Here is a 15,085-nt window from a genome sequence, read left to right as displayed (position 1 = left end):
TTAAACCAATGTTAAAAAAAAAAAACAACCCTGTTGAAACTCAAAATAACATGGTAACTGAACTTAAGGGATTTATCATTTTGTCCTGCACCAACAAATGGACCAGTCCAAGTTCTGCACTAATTAATGGACTAATAAAATGTGTGGTAAAGAAAATTTTATTTACATAAATCCAGCAGGAAGATATGAAGATTACTCTCAAAGCACTGTCTCAACTTTCTATTTTTATAAGACTATTAGGATTTTTATAAGTCTACTGGTATATAGACAGGGTGAAGGTGTGATGGGATGCCCAGAATTTTGGTTGCTCAAACACAGTATAGTTTTATCACCAGATCATGCCTCTGCATGAACCATATGTTCAGAAAATGAGGCCAAGAGCTCTCTTATTGGGGATTTTACTATAAAAATGAATGTTAATTAAGTTAAGGTAATTTTAGGTCACTAAAGGTACTCTCTGCACATATTGCTATACAGTTTAATAGTTTGGGCTGGAATAAATGCTTAACCCTTAATTAAATAAGCTAAATAACTTTGTGGGTTTTCCCTGATAATACAAGTTTGCTTCATAAGCCTTCTGAATAACACAATGTGCATTATTCCTACAATTCTCTTGTTATTGTCCTCATCTTTATTAATTTGTTCTTTCATTGTCCCTGACTAATCAATGCAGAGTGGATCAATCCAAATGTCCTCTTTTTTTCTGGGATTTTTGAGCATTCTAGCAGGAATTTTTATATCATGCAGCTTGCTACCACTCTAAATTGATAGTTTCCAACAACAAATGCTTATTCAGGGTTATGCAGAAATAGTCTATTATTTTTCCTAACTTTCTCTCCCATTGCCCAGATTGACTATTGCAAGTAATTGTAATCATTTCAAAACTTTCTGTCTCCAAGATTTATCCTTCCCTTTTAGTAAATAGCTTTATCTTCAACAATGCAGAGGAAACAGAAAATTGAAACTTTCTTCCTCAGCTTTATATCTCATATTCGATTTGCCTGGACTTTTTTTCCCTGATGTTTGTGTTTACAATGGAAGAGATACAATTTCTCTCCCTAAAGTTTTAGATCCTAAAACTGCCTGGTTCTCAAGGATTGTACTTCATCAGTTGTCACTCTTATTTATATTACTCACTTTGTTTCTCCTTGTTCTTTTTATGAAGAGGATTTAAAGAATTGGTAGCTTTTCTACCTTAAGTAAGGAAACAAAGGAGACCTTCAATTAACATTATCTCTCTTTAACTATGGCACTACTTCCTTCCAAGATTCAGCATTTTGAAGAGAAGGAAGTCTAGATTTGCCATTTGCAAATCTCTACTTAACCTTTAGCCATTCTGCATATTAAAATTTGCTTTTTCTCACTGCTTTTTTTTTTTTTTTGGTGGGACCCTCGCCGGCAGCCGGGGAACAAACCGGTGCTGCAGAGGCTGTGGGCAGCCTCGCAGCCCAGCGCTCAACCGCTGCACCACCGGTGGGGGACCCTCACTGCTATTTTTGTTGCTAAAGCTAATGAAAATCTTTTAGTCTTTATCTTGCTTGATCTTTCTTTAGCAGTTGATAGTATAAACCACCTACTGAAATACTTTTTTTCTCTTGAATTTTCGTCACACTACGTCTTCCATGTTGTTCTTCTTTCTCCTTTGATGCCTGTGGTTCCCAAATCTATAGCTACAAATCACCTGTATTTATTTCTTATAGCCACTTGATGGGGTTAAAACTTCAAAACCATGGTAGTTTAAAATGACAAACGTGGAGAGTAAAACAACAGACATTTATTCTTTCACAACTTTGGAGGCTACAAGTCTGAAACTAAGGTGATATCAAAACTACTCCCTCCAAGGACCAAACGCAGAATCCATTCCTAGTCTCTTGCTGTTTATGGTCACTTTGAATTTCTTGGTATGATGATTAGTTTTCCATATCAACTGTTGCTGTGAATGTGTTTCATAGTTGTGGTTTGCATCTACAATTGGTAACTGGAAATAAAGGGAATTATTATACTAGTCAGTATAATATTTTAAACTAGGAAAAATACTGCTAATGTAAATGGAGTTTGAAAGAGGATGCTGAATTCCTAGTGATATTAATCTTCTTGGAGTTCACTGGTACCTCACTTACCTCTGTTGTGCCTTCTTCTCTGAGGACCTTCTCCAACTTAGCTCATTAGTGTGCTCTCCATCTGCAGAAGGCCTACACAAAACAAGACCTATAAACTGTAAATCATGAAAAACTACTTAGAGAAAAATAGAAAGACCAAATGAGCAGAGAGGTGTACTATGTTCATGAAAAATACATGCCAATTCAATCCCAATAAAATTTCTAGTTTTTTTGGTGTAAATTGACAAGTTGATTTTGAAATGTATACAAAACAGCCATGGATATATAAGATTCAACAACATCTGTAAGGAATAAAATAAAGTTTGGAGATTACCAGAAATTAAACATGCAGCTAATAAGACAGCATCATATAGGGGGAAGACAGACAAAGAGGACAGAATAAGAATAAGAGTGCTTCAAGCAACTTTATTCAAAATACCTAAAAATCCAAAACTACCCAAATGCCCAACAACAGGAGAATGGATAAATTTGATATGTTCATGTAACAGAATTTTACCCAGTCATAAAAAGGATGAACTAATGGTACATGCAATAATATGAGGGCTCTTGCAGACTTTAAGATGAGTAAAAATGTCAAACAGGGAAAGCACAGGGAATAATCTGACCTTATGATAAAGGTCAGATTATTTACTTCTAATTTGGGAATAGACTGAGCAAAGGCAAAACAAAATCTTTTGCTTTGTGTCTTGATCTAAATTGTGGCTACACATGATTTTACACAAAAATTTTCAAGCCTTTCATATAAGAATATACATTTTTATGTTATACTTTGATTAAAATACAAGTATAGAGAATATTCATTAATCTTTAAATGAAATCAAATTCAAAATCCAAAACTTTATATTGCATAACTCCTGGTGTATAGGGGAAAGTGCTAGAAAATTAAAAGTACTTATCACTTGGGCAGGGGATTTTTAAATCTTAAATTGAGCAGGGAATTTCCTCTCCTCCCACCCCCTAATTCCTAAGTGATTGAAGACAAGTCACGCTGGGAAAAGGATGTGTGAATTAAGGTGAGACAGTATTTAAGAGATGGCTAAAGTGGGGATAGAAGCATTCCCAATAGCTATAGGAGCAAATCCTCCCTTCCTGCAGTGATCCATTTCAGCTTCCCAGTAGTTCAACTTTGGTCACTTTCATCAGCTCAAGATTTCAGGTCTGCTGAAAAAAGATAAAAAGCAGGGCCTCCCTGGTGGTGCTGGCTGTTGAGTGCAGCGCTGTGAAGCTGTCCGCAGCCTCTTCAGCACGGGTTCGATCCCGGCCAGCCGGCAAGAATCCTGCATGGCACAGCAGACCTCTCCTGTCTGGACCGCTGCTCCCCTCAGCAGTGTATTTCGTCAGTCTGCCTGTTCCCCGCTCTGTCTCTGGTGAATCCTCCCATCCTCCCGTGCATTTGGCCTCTACCCCGGTCTTGTATAAATAAATAAATGTTTAAAAAAAAAAGATGAAAAGCACTGTATGGAACTTTGTGCAGAACTTTTTGCAGGAAGTGAGCTTGTGAATGTACCTGTAAAGTTACCTTAGATTAAGCCAAAAGTATTTACAAGAACTGCATGCTTTTTGCATTGTCTGCTATACTATCCTAAGCTGTTTAATCTTCATGGAATTTTAGAGCAGAGATTTTCAAGGGTTATCCTGGATCAGAATACTCCATGGAGTTTGTTAGCAATATAGACTATGGATGCTTTAGAGTGACTAAACAAGTAGTTGTTGAGTGGAATCTGGGAAATGGCATTTTTAAAAAGCATATAAGTGGTACAGTTCTTTTGAGAGGCAGGGTCAATTCCTTTTTTTTTAATAATTCTTAAATTACTTAAAGAGAAACAAGATATTTAGATGCAAAGCTTGATAAAATGCAGTCAGTGACTAGAGTTGTAACCAGATCTGCCAGGCTCAAGACACTTGACTTTTTAAACTTTTTGTACTGTTTTAGTTCCTCCATCCTTTATAAAGCTAGTTCTCCAAAGATCTGTATGACATATTGAATCCAGTGATGGATGCAGATTAGAGTCAAACCAGGACATTTAATCAACTTTTATAGATACATATTTCCAGGATGAAAGTAGTACTGCTTCTCAAAGGATCACAAATTTTATTTGTATTAGCATCACCTAAAAAGCTTAGAAGACAATATAAGAGGGAAAAAATTATGGCCTGAGGTTAGGTGAAAAGTTCCTAGATAAAGACCACAAACCAAAAGAAAAAAATGATTATTGGAACTTCATCAAAATCGAAAGCTTATGCTTTGCCAAAAAGACTCAGAAAAGAATGAAAAAGCAAGCTAAAATGGAGAGAAAATACTGGCAAGTCACATATCTAGAATAGATAAAGAACTCTAAATATTCACCAGTAAGAAAACAAAGAAACTAATGTTTTCAATGGGCAAAAACTTGAACATTCGCCAAAGGAGCAATATAGATGGCAAATCAGCATTTTTTTTTAATGTTCAACATCATTAGCCAAAAGCAAAACACACATTTAAACTCATAGTGAGATACCATTACACACTTATTAGAATAACTAAAAAAATTTAAAACTCACAATTTCAAAGGCTGATGAGAATTCAGAACAACTGGAACTCTCACATACTGCTGCTAGTAAAGTGTTTATATCGCATCTCTATTCATAAAGTCTTTCCAAAACTGGAAGTAGCCCAAAGTTTATGAGGACAGACTGTGATTCATTTGTTTGAAGGAACACTACACAGCAATAAAAAGGAACAAATTATCAATGCATGTCATAATTTGGAAGATGCTCAAATATATTATGCTGAGAGAAAAAAAGTCTCAAAATGTTGCAAAACAATGATTCTGTTTATATGGCATTCTCAAAAAATAAATCTAAAATTATGGGCAATGGTTGAATGGTTACCAAGGTTTAGAAGTGTTTAGAGGTATAACTATAAAAAAATGGTGTAAAGGAGTCGCCTGACATACTGGAAAAAACTCTTTCCATAACATAATCTAATAATGGTGGTAGTTACTTGAATCTATGTAAATACTAAAACTGATACACTTACATGAAAAAGTCAATTTCACTGTACGCTAATTTAAAAAGTAAGAATATTTTAAAAATTTTCCTCTTGCTTACAAGTTACAAGGATCCAAGTGAGCTTGTCAGGCTCTAGCTGTAGGAGTCATTAGACAATATCATTAGATACATTTTCTCTTTCTACACCTCACAATTAAAATCTAACCAGGCCTCTGTGTCTGCATATGTGAAATATTTGTATGCAAAAGGACATATCGTGTTGCTTAATTGTGTTGGCTTCACCATCATGCAAGCTTTTCCTACAGGATGAAACAGTAACCACTAATAGTTCTAGGATTATATTTGCTTCACAAACACAGAAATAAACAAACAAAAACCCATGTCTTCCCCTATAGATTCAAGGTTTCCAGGGAGGAAGCAATTTTCACTGGCAAAGCTTATGTCTAATGTTCTCTTCTGAATGCATCACTTTGGCCTAGAGATAGAACTCTCTCTTCCTTCAGGCTTCAGCTCCACATCTGCTGTGGAGCCCAGGACAGAGACAAGAATGAAGAGGAGTCAGCCAAAAGCATGCTGGACAAAGAGAAGCATATGTCATTACAGTGGATTTAGTTCTGGAAAGACATTTACCTATTCTTTGTCTCAGTTTGCCCATGCAGAAAGGGAATAAAAGTAGAACATTCTTTAAGCAATGACAAACCTCTACCTACCAGTATGCTGGGCCAGAGACTGGCTGTTTATTTCTCCCAGTTCTTTTCATTGGATGTTTATGTTGTGGGAAGAAGATCAGGGTGAGGCCAGAGGCTCAGGGGTGAAAGACTTCAACTGGAGACAGAGTAGAGAACAGAACAGGTGGATTTATTGAAATACAATGCTAAGAGACGCAGTAGGAGAGACAGGAGAGGTCTGCATGCAAAGGATTTGGGGCTCCCTTTTATAACCTATTTTTATGGGCTTTTCACAACTGGGGAGTTTGTTTGGGCCAGTTAGTGTAGGATGCCTGGTCTTGGGCATTGACCTTTGACAGAATGTGTCCTGGCCCTGCTTCCTCATTCATGGCCAAAGTCATCAGCCTTATTGCCTGGTTCCCACAGCAACATTATCTATTTAGCCTCCCAAACCTGCCTGCTGGGCAAAGGGCAGGGGCTTACATTTTAATCTTATTAAATGATACCCCCAAACAGTTAACAACGGTTAAATGAATAAATCAACCATCATTGTTCTTGCATTTCAAACCTGTGAAAATGTCAGGTGCTGGACTACGGGTCCATGAGGAGCCATCTGGTCCTGATTTCAGGAAAGGTCATACTTTATTTCTAGAGGGAATCCAAACATAAATATATGTCATGTTCATGATTTTCAAGGAACAATATTCTATCATAACCCTTGGTAATATTATTTCTACCTTGATTTCACCCTCAGGAATCTCAGAAATGTCTTAAATTCAACTAAGTCTTTTTATGTTTATGACTTTCATGAACTACCACAAAAAATCAGGTCTCATGGGTATCTTTACTCAATATTAACAATTTTTATAGGCAAAAAGGAGCTGTTCTTCCCTCAATTTCAAGTCATTAAATACTCTTGGAAATATATTAAGTTATAAATTCCTTCAAACATATGCTCTTATTTACCAAACTCTTGTTTCTCTAAACTTTCTTGATAAATTTCACTTGTCTTTAAATATTCCCTTTGAACCCTTCAAGAATTCTGAACATGCTCCTTCAAGGTGGAAGGAAACTGAGTCCTACAGATTTTCTCACTGGCAATGAAAAAAATCCAGAAATGTCTTTAGCAGAAGAAAAATCACTCTAGGCCTGGAGGTAAGGTTAGTCTATGATTTTTAGGGAGTCCCAACAGTTTCCAGACCATCTGGTCAAAATTTAATTGCTAATGAAATGAACTGATTTTTTTTTTATCCACAAATGTAGCCTATAAGGGAATTAAGCCAGGATTTTTGAGAACGCCTGACACAAAAGCTGTTGTCAAAGAAAGCTAACGAGAATGTGATAATGTCAGTGCATGAGTCTGCACAAAATACATATTTTTCTTTGCTAATGGAGGAGATAGATAAGGCTGTTTATGTGAGGCTTTTCAAATCGATCCCCTCCCCCCTATAATTCAGCCTCTCTAATTAGAATCAATTTAATTTCTCTAACCACATCTAAAAAATGAATAACAGCCAGGGCCCTATTTTTTTTTTTTTTTCCTTACTGACAAAATGACACTGCAGCTTTAATTGTGCATGGAACTGAAAAGGTTGTCATGGAGATAGGAATCTGTGGTGGGGCTGCTCCACATCTCTGGCCTTGTTCTGAGCCTGAAGTGGAAGGTTCCATTGTTCAGAGCTGAATTTTACATTCTTCCCTTAAAATGCAATTCACGTTTTTAAACGCATTTTTATTCTCGTTGCTATCTTTCATTTCATAAAAACAGCGAGGGTGCTCAAAATGACAACAATGAGAACGTTTTAGAATATTCTGTTTGTGATTTCAGGAGAGCCCCAAAAAAGGTGTCCAAACCTCTCATATTCAGCTCAGGTTCCTGCCATAGTTTGGAAACGTCTGCCACCTAGGGGCGACAGATGAGAATTTTACTGAACGATGTGGTAAACATTTTCACCTCTTGACTGGAGGCAGAAAGAAAAAAACAATAACTGTATCCTTCCTTCAAATGAATTATTATTTAATATATTTACCACTATTTATCTCCTGCTTCTTTCAGCGCTGTTGCCAGAAATGTGTACCTTTAAGGCTCAGCTCATATATCAATTATTGAATGTGGGCTTTACCAATTCCCTTCTATCCTTCTCAGAATTCTTCCTCCCAAAGCACTTCCTATTTTTGGTCTTGTTTTGTTTTGTATTTAATAGAATTCATTCTTTTAAAAAAATTAAATTTATTTTCTTACATCACTGTTTAATCCTTGTACAGTGTTTGATTTCTCCCCTCAGGTGCAGTCCCATAGTTCTACCACCACCACAGCACTCGAGATCCATCACCACAGACCTCTGTGCTCTCCTCTACCTTACCCCCCGACCCCCCATTTTGATCCCTTTCCCAAACCCTCCCCTGCTGGATGCCTCAGATGTATGGTCAGCTTGCTGGTTTTGTCTTTTTCCTGCTCGTTTGTTTGGCTTCTCTATATTCCAGATATAAGTAAAACCATATAATATTTATCTTTTACCTTCTGACTTACTTCACTTGGCATAATCCCTTCCAGATTTGTCCATGGTGCCAAAAATGGCATGAGTTTATCTTTTTTGATCACTGAGTAGTATACCATTATGTATATGGACCACATCTTCTTGATCCACTTACCTGTTTTGGGTTAGTACATTTGGGTTGTACTTACATTTGGCCCAAACTATGAGATCTTGATTATATAGCCTCTTAGAATCTCTCTTTGCTCCTCTGTAAAATGGATGGCAGAAATCAGCATGCCCTGATAGAGTCATTATCCTTGTTAATCATTGCTAACCAGGGTAAGTACCTACTAAGAAAGAACTTGCTAAGAAGGCAAAAGTAAATAGGATATTGTTCTGGTATTCAAGTAACCCCATGACAGAGTTTAATATGTCTATCAGTGGCTATGGTGAGGGGTAACAGAGGTGTACACCAGTAATTACAGTGAGATGCATGGGACAATTTTGGGAGCATAAACAGACTGGCAAAGTGGGAAGACAGAGGGTGAGTCCCCTAGTGCTGGCAGTGGGGTTCAGTATGGGGTGGGAGTGGCGTTCCCAATATTCTCTTATATTAGAGACATGTGTTCTAGCACATTGTTTGAGCTGTGAGATTTGGGGTATGTCATTTAATCCCTCTGGACCTCTCTTTTGTCCTCTGAAATAACAATAGTAGTGAGAATTCACAATGTACTTACCATGTGCCAAAACATTCTTCTAAATGTTTTACTTAATTCCACCAATACTTACAACAACCTTATTTTACAGAGGCAGAACTGAGGATAAAGTTAAGTAACAAATGTCTTCCCCAAGGTCACAGAAAAAATAAAAATGACAAAGCTGGGGTTTCAAATGGGAGCAATGAGGAATCTGATTCCAGCATTCCATGCTTATCATGACTGTGTAAAGGATAAATAGTAACAATTGCTACATACCTACCACTTCACACACTGTCCTGCATATAGGATGCATTCAACAAACTTTAGCTTTTGTTAGTACTAGCTAACTCTGTTAATGGCACTAATTTAATTCCAAGAATTTTTGAGTTTAGCTAATTCTCTGAAAAATATTTAAATCTGGTTTCTCTCTCTTTACCAATAGATGTAGGCAGATCCCTAATCATGAACAGTATTTTTGTTTTTCAAGAGCCCTCTTGTGGAAAACTTTGACAATTCAGGGCAGCATTTTTATTTATTTAAGGACTGTCACAGACATAGTATTATTATTACATGTAAAGAAAATCTATTCATACTTCTTCATTTGGTATCACATTTCATTTCACAGGGCGTAGCTAATATATTTCATTGTTGGTGACACACATTGTGAAACTAAACAGGTAAAATACTACAGTTCTCTAAACAATTAAAAAGCAGCTCCATAGAAAAACTGAAATCTATCTATGTAATAAACCCCAGTAGAGCAAACTTTCCAGGATTTCACAAGGAGTTCCCATTAACCTTTTAAATTGTCATAAAAATTCTAAGGTAAAACACTGTAGGTAAAAATCCACTCATCTAAAGAAAATAATTGCAACATTAGCATTTAGTATGAAGTGTTAATGTCATTTAGAGTCATTTATTCATTTTAGAATAAGTTTCACTAAGGAATTAATCTTGAACAACAAATAACCCTGAATATGTTTAAATATGCAGCAGTGTTTAAAGGTTCTTAAAGCAATTAAAGGTATGAACTGATTAAATATTAGTGTCTAAATAAATCATTTAATAGCTGGTTCTATTGTGAGAGTTAATATATGCCTTTACTTGAGAAAATATTCCCCTGGCAACAAGTATTTATTTATTTATTGCTAACAGTCTGTGGTTTATCATTGCAGAGATAGGTATTACAGTGACTTTATCTCTACTTTCATTTAGAAAAGTGGTGCTTTTATCTCATCTCAAAGCAAGGAGACAGCTGCACTTTCTAACTCACGTTCCTGAATCCTAATGAATGGTCCTAGCTCTGTACTTTGGTGGGGGGGAGGTGGTACCATCTCCACTCTGAAAACAGAGATGATATGAAGAACTTACAAAACTTTCCCAATGAAAATATACATCATCAATGGATCTCTCTATAAATGAGCCTATTCACTAGAGGTGGGATGTGGTGGTAGGAAAAAGAGGGTAAGATACCCAGTGGTATATATAAAGGAGTGTGGGTACATCTGAGGAGGTATAAACCTATCCCCCTGAATTATATACAGTGCTGTAAACCAATGTTACCCCAATTAAGCTAATTAACTAAAAGAAAAAAAAAAATAGTCTGTACTAGTAGTTGGGTAATGTGCTCATGTTTTTTGGCCATTATCACTTATATCCTTCATAATGAGGAGACATCATCAATCAGAGTACTTAGGTTGCTCAAGATCCTAAAGCAAGTAGATGCAGAACCAGAACTGGAACCCAAGTCTGTCTGACTTCATTGGCAATTTTCCAGCAGCTTCCTTGGTGCCACAGTGTAATGAGGAAGTGCTTCAGGTGCTGCCAGTTTGGGGAAAAGGATATGACAGATGCCTGGGCCAGTATGACTTGGGTTCTTAGTGAATTCCAGAGAACCTTCCCTTTATATGTGCCATATTTTGAAGCTTCTGAAATGTCTTATTTGACAAGAGTTCTGCAACTAAAAAGACTACTTGCCACAGTCAGTGAATACTTGGTTTCCCTCCAAATTCATGTGTTGAAACCTAATACTCAGTGTGATGATATTTTGAGATGGGATGGGCAATGATTAAGTCTTGAAATTAGTGCTCGAATGACAGAGACCCAAGAGAGATCCTTTAACCCCTTCAGCCACTGTGAGTAACAGTGTGAAGACAATGGACAAATTGCAAATGAACTCTCACGACACCAAGTCAGCCAGTGGTGTGGTCTTAGACTTGCCAGCCTCCAGAACTGTTAGAAACAAATGTTTGTTTTTTCTCACCAAATTTATGGTATTTTGTTATAGCAGCCCAAATGGACTGAGAAGCCACTGTAACTACACCTGATGCCTCTTGATTTTTAATCTTGCCAAAGAGGCAGAAGTTTCCTACAATGACTAGATTTGCCATCATCTCCCTTATCCATCTTCCTTTATCTGACTACTGGTCCATTTGGGTATGTATCTAGTTTATATCTGTATGACATACCTCTCTTAGCTCAAATAATTTTTCCATTCTAGATACACTTGAGATGCAAACCAGAGATGAAGAGGTAAAGTCTGATAGAAAAGGTCTTCAAAAGCTGTTAATGAATTCAGTAAAAGGAAAGAGCCAATCCGGAAAAAAGAATGAATATTCCCAAGACAGAGTGATTATCCTTACGCATAGACTTCAGATCCTCAGGTACAGAAAGAGACTCATCCTTCTAATTAAATATAACAATTTTTAATAAATAGTTTTATTTAATTAGGCCCCATATTACAATTTGGAAAGTTTCAAGCAAACTATATAACTGGACGACAGCATAGAGACCTTGGTCTATAGAGCAATTGAAGTATCTAGTTATTACTGACCTTGAGGAAATTTCTCTCAGAGACTCAATTTCCCTATTGAAAATATGGGAATAATGGCGCCAATATTTTGATGAATAAATGGGTTAGCATCTAAAGTACTCCTAGAGAAATGTGCAATGAAGAGGAAAATAGTAAATCTCTCCACTCTATTTTTTCTTGCTATTAACAAAGTTGAGTGATCTACTCAAAGCTTGAAAAGCACACTCAAAAACTACTCTCTTATACCTCATTTTCTAGATTGTCAAGCTAATCATAATTTCTCAATCAGCTTTGTTTGTACCTTTAATCATGTTTTTTTCTCCACCTGGTTTCTTCTCCCCACTGCCCCCTTTTCAGCTTTAAATTCTCCTTCATTCATGGAGACCACTTAAATATTACTTCATTGGAATAATATTAATAAAAGAATAGATGGGTCAGGTATTCACCACTGTAAAAAACATGTTTATGATTTCCTATAAATATCTGGTAACAAACACATGACAATTTTTATTTGTCCTAGACCCTCAAATCATAATTTATCAATTAAATTTCTTTTAAAGACTGCTTAATTTCTTTTAAAGAAGACTTGTGTGTAGCAGTTTTATTGCTTGAATGCTCAATTTGTTCCAGGGATAAATCCCTGCGTAAAACAAATGGAATGTTTTCTAAATAACCTCACAGCTATAGTTTTTCTACTTGAAATATATATCACTGAATGTCTACTATATGACAGTTACCATGAGAGGAGCTGAGTGAGTAAAAATAGAACAATGAAGATGTGATCAAAGATCACAAGAAGATGTCCTAATTTATATTTGAGTAGGAATGGGGTGATAACATTTCTGGAATGTTCCTTGGACACCTGAGGAATGTTTATTTTCTTCATACAATTTACTGTCATTTGTGCTTTCCTGCTTTCTTTGTCAGTGTTTTCTATTTATATTCCCCCCTATATAATGTAAAATAAATGAAGGTAGAGATTTTGTCTATCTTACCTATTGGTCTATCTCTAGAACCAGAGCAGGAACATTGGAAAGGGAATGAATAAATGAGTGGCTGGGGCCTCCCCAGTGGCGCAGCAGTTGAGTGCTGGGCTGCGAAGCTGCCTGCAGCCTCTGCAGCGCCTGTTCAATCCCCGGCCACTGGGGAGGGTCCCACATGATGTGCAGACCTCTCCTGCCGCCCCACTGCTCCCCTCAGCAGTGTACTTCCTCAGTCTACCTGTTCTGCTCCCCGCTCTGGTTCTGATGAATTCTCTCACCCTCCCACGCTTCTGACTGTACCCAGTGCTTGTATAAATAAATAAATAAACAAACAAACAAACAAATAAATAAATAAATAAGTGGCTGAGTTTATAGTAAGGGAGAAGTCTTCAAAAATAGGAGGAGTTTGTGAAAAAATTACCGAAGGGAAATTATTGGGTCTTGGGGTATGTGAGGCGTGAAGGAACACGTGTAATGAAGTGGGGGGCAGGTTGGGTGGAGGGAGGCAGGATCTTGGTACCCAGCTTAAAGAATCTGGATCTAATCCAAGTATCAGTCAAACATCATTTAAAGTCCCTTCACTTCTTGATTTCACTCTGATGGAGCTAAAAGAGCAAAAAGACCTCCTGTTTCTAAGAAGAAGGAAAATACTAAAACCAACTGCTCAATAAGGTGCAAATGAAAATTCAAGGAGGCTAAGTGACTTGCTTTGTGTTATCTTCTTTGCCATCAGTGTTGCTTAGAAAACCCCAGGAGTCCTTTACATCTTTTTCTAGTGCTCTAGTTTACAAAATATGATTCCATGGCCAAGTGCTTGATTACACTCATTGAAAACCCCATATAGGTATAGTTCAGTATTGCCCTAAATGCAATCACATTGACATTTGCTTTGGATTTTATTGTGTTTCTCTCTTTTGAAGGGAATAGTTGTTTTTTGTGATCAGAAGTCTGTCACTTTCTTCTATTATTCTAGTTCCCAATACATCTTCAAATAGAATTTCTTTTAAAGAAGACTTCTGTGTGGCAGTTTTATTGCTTGCAAGCTCAATTTGTTCCAGGGATAAATCTCTGAGTAAAACAAATGGTATGTTTTTAAAAAAAATCTCACAGCTATAGTTTTTCTTCCTGTTTATGTCAAAAGAGATAAACGCTAGAAAAATAAGCAGAATGATCTGATTAAGTTGCCTTGGGAATCTCAAAATTCAGTGTTTTTGACTTCTTGTAATGGGACTAAATGGGGACCCAAAAATATGTTAGGGTGATTCATTAAATTAAGGGGTAAAATGATAGGAAGAGAGAAAAAGAAGGAGAAGAAAGGAAAAGAGAGGTAAAGGGAAGAGAAACAGAGTATTTAAGCAACTACATCAGAAGGCTAAGCATCCTACTTTTGGTGGTAGCCTATGGGAAGCTCTGAAATTATAAAAATAAATTAGTAGCCCTTACTACTGAGACTCTACTAGGTGCTCAGATCTTTAAGTGCATTAGTTTGATCATCATAACAACTTTGCAAGTTAATTACTGTCTCCACCTTATAGATGAAAATATTGAGACTCAAACAGGCCAAGTAACATCCCCAGAGTCACAAAACTAAAAAGTGTTAGAGATGAGTGGCAATCCCCTTATGTGTTTTGTCCTAGAGTCTCTAATTTTACCTTATGCTCTACAGCCTCTGGAAACTGCTACAAATGTGACTACAATGCTAAGAACAAACCCAGGGATTTGTTTTTTGTATACTGCATTAAAATAAACATAAACCACCCATGTCCCTTCTCCAGGGATTGTCACTTTTCAGGTTGCTTTTTGTATCCTTTATCTTTATTCCCTATGAACATCCACTACTAATGCAGCCATTAAGATGTATAACCTGGGACTCCTTGGTGGTGCAAGGGTTAAAAACACAGCACTCTCACTATCAAGCTATCAAACCAGCCACTGCAACAGGAGTTCAGTCCCCAGCCTGGGAGCTAACCTGCATGGTGCAGCAGACCTCTCTTGTCTCGCCAGTGCTCCCATCAACAGTGTATTTCAGTACACCCACCTGCTCTGCTCCCCACTCAGTCTCTGGTGAATCTACTCACTCCCCACACATCTGGCCTACCCCAGGTCTTGTATGCATAAATAAATAAATCTTTTTTAAAAAAGTAGTATAACCTGAAAGTTCAAATTTAACTAAAGCTTCCAAATTCTGGGCAATTACTTACTTTCCCTTAGGTAAGAAATATATGGATGTCAGTCATCATTACCAGAAAACATTACTGATGTCCAGGGATGGTAGACACCTTGCACATGGCTTAGGAAACCTAAGAGATGGGAAACCAGGTAGAAAGTGGTAGCAA

At 36.9% G+C, this 15,085-nt stretch overlaps 1 long non-coding RNA gene across 1 annotated transcript; it reads right to left on the bottom strand.

Moving 5' to 3' along the window:
- Positions 1 to 1,882: 1,882 nt before the first annotated feature.
- Positions 1,883 to 4,792, bottom strand: LOC129145196 (uncharacterized). The gene is made up of 3 exons (XR_008550384.1): positions 4,662 to 4,792; positions 2,121 to 2,192; positions 1,883 to 1,978 (listed from the first exon to the last, which is right to left on the bottom strand). It is a non-coding gene; the product is annotated as an uncharacterized LOC129145196 (long non-coding RNA).
- Positions 4,793 to 15,085: the final 10,293 nt, after the last annotated feature.

Source organism: Talpa occidentalis, unplaced genomic scaffold (genome assembly GCF_014898055.3).
Source record: "Talpa occidentalis isolate TD23 unplaced genomic scaffold, MPIMG_talOcc4v2.1 talOcc4.9, whole genome shotgun sequence".
In the NCBI taxonomy this organism is placed as follows: Eukaryota; Metazoa; Chordata; class Mammalia; order Eulipotyphla; family Talpidae; genus Talpa; species Talpa occidentalis.
This window is presented reverse-complemented; position numbering and strand designations above follow the sequence as displayed.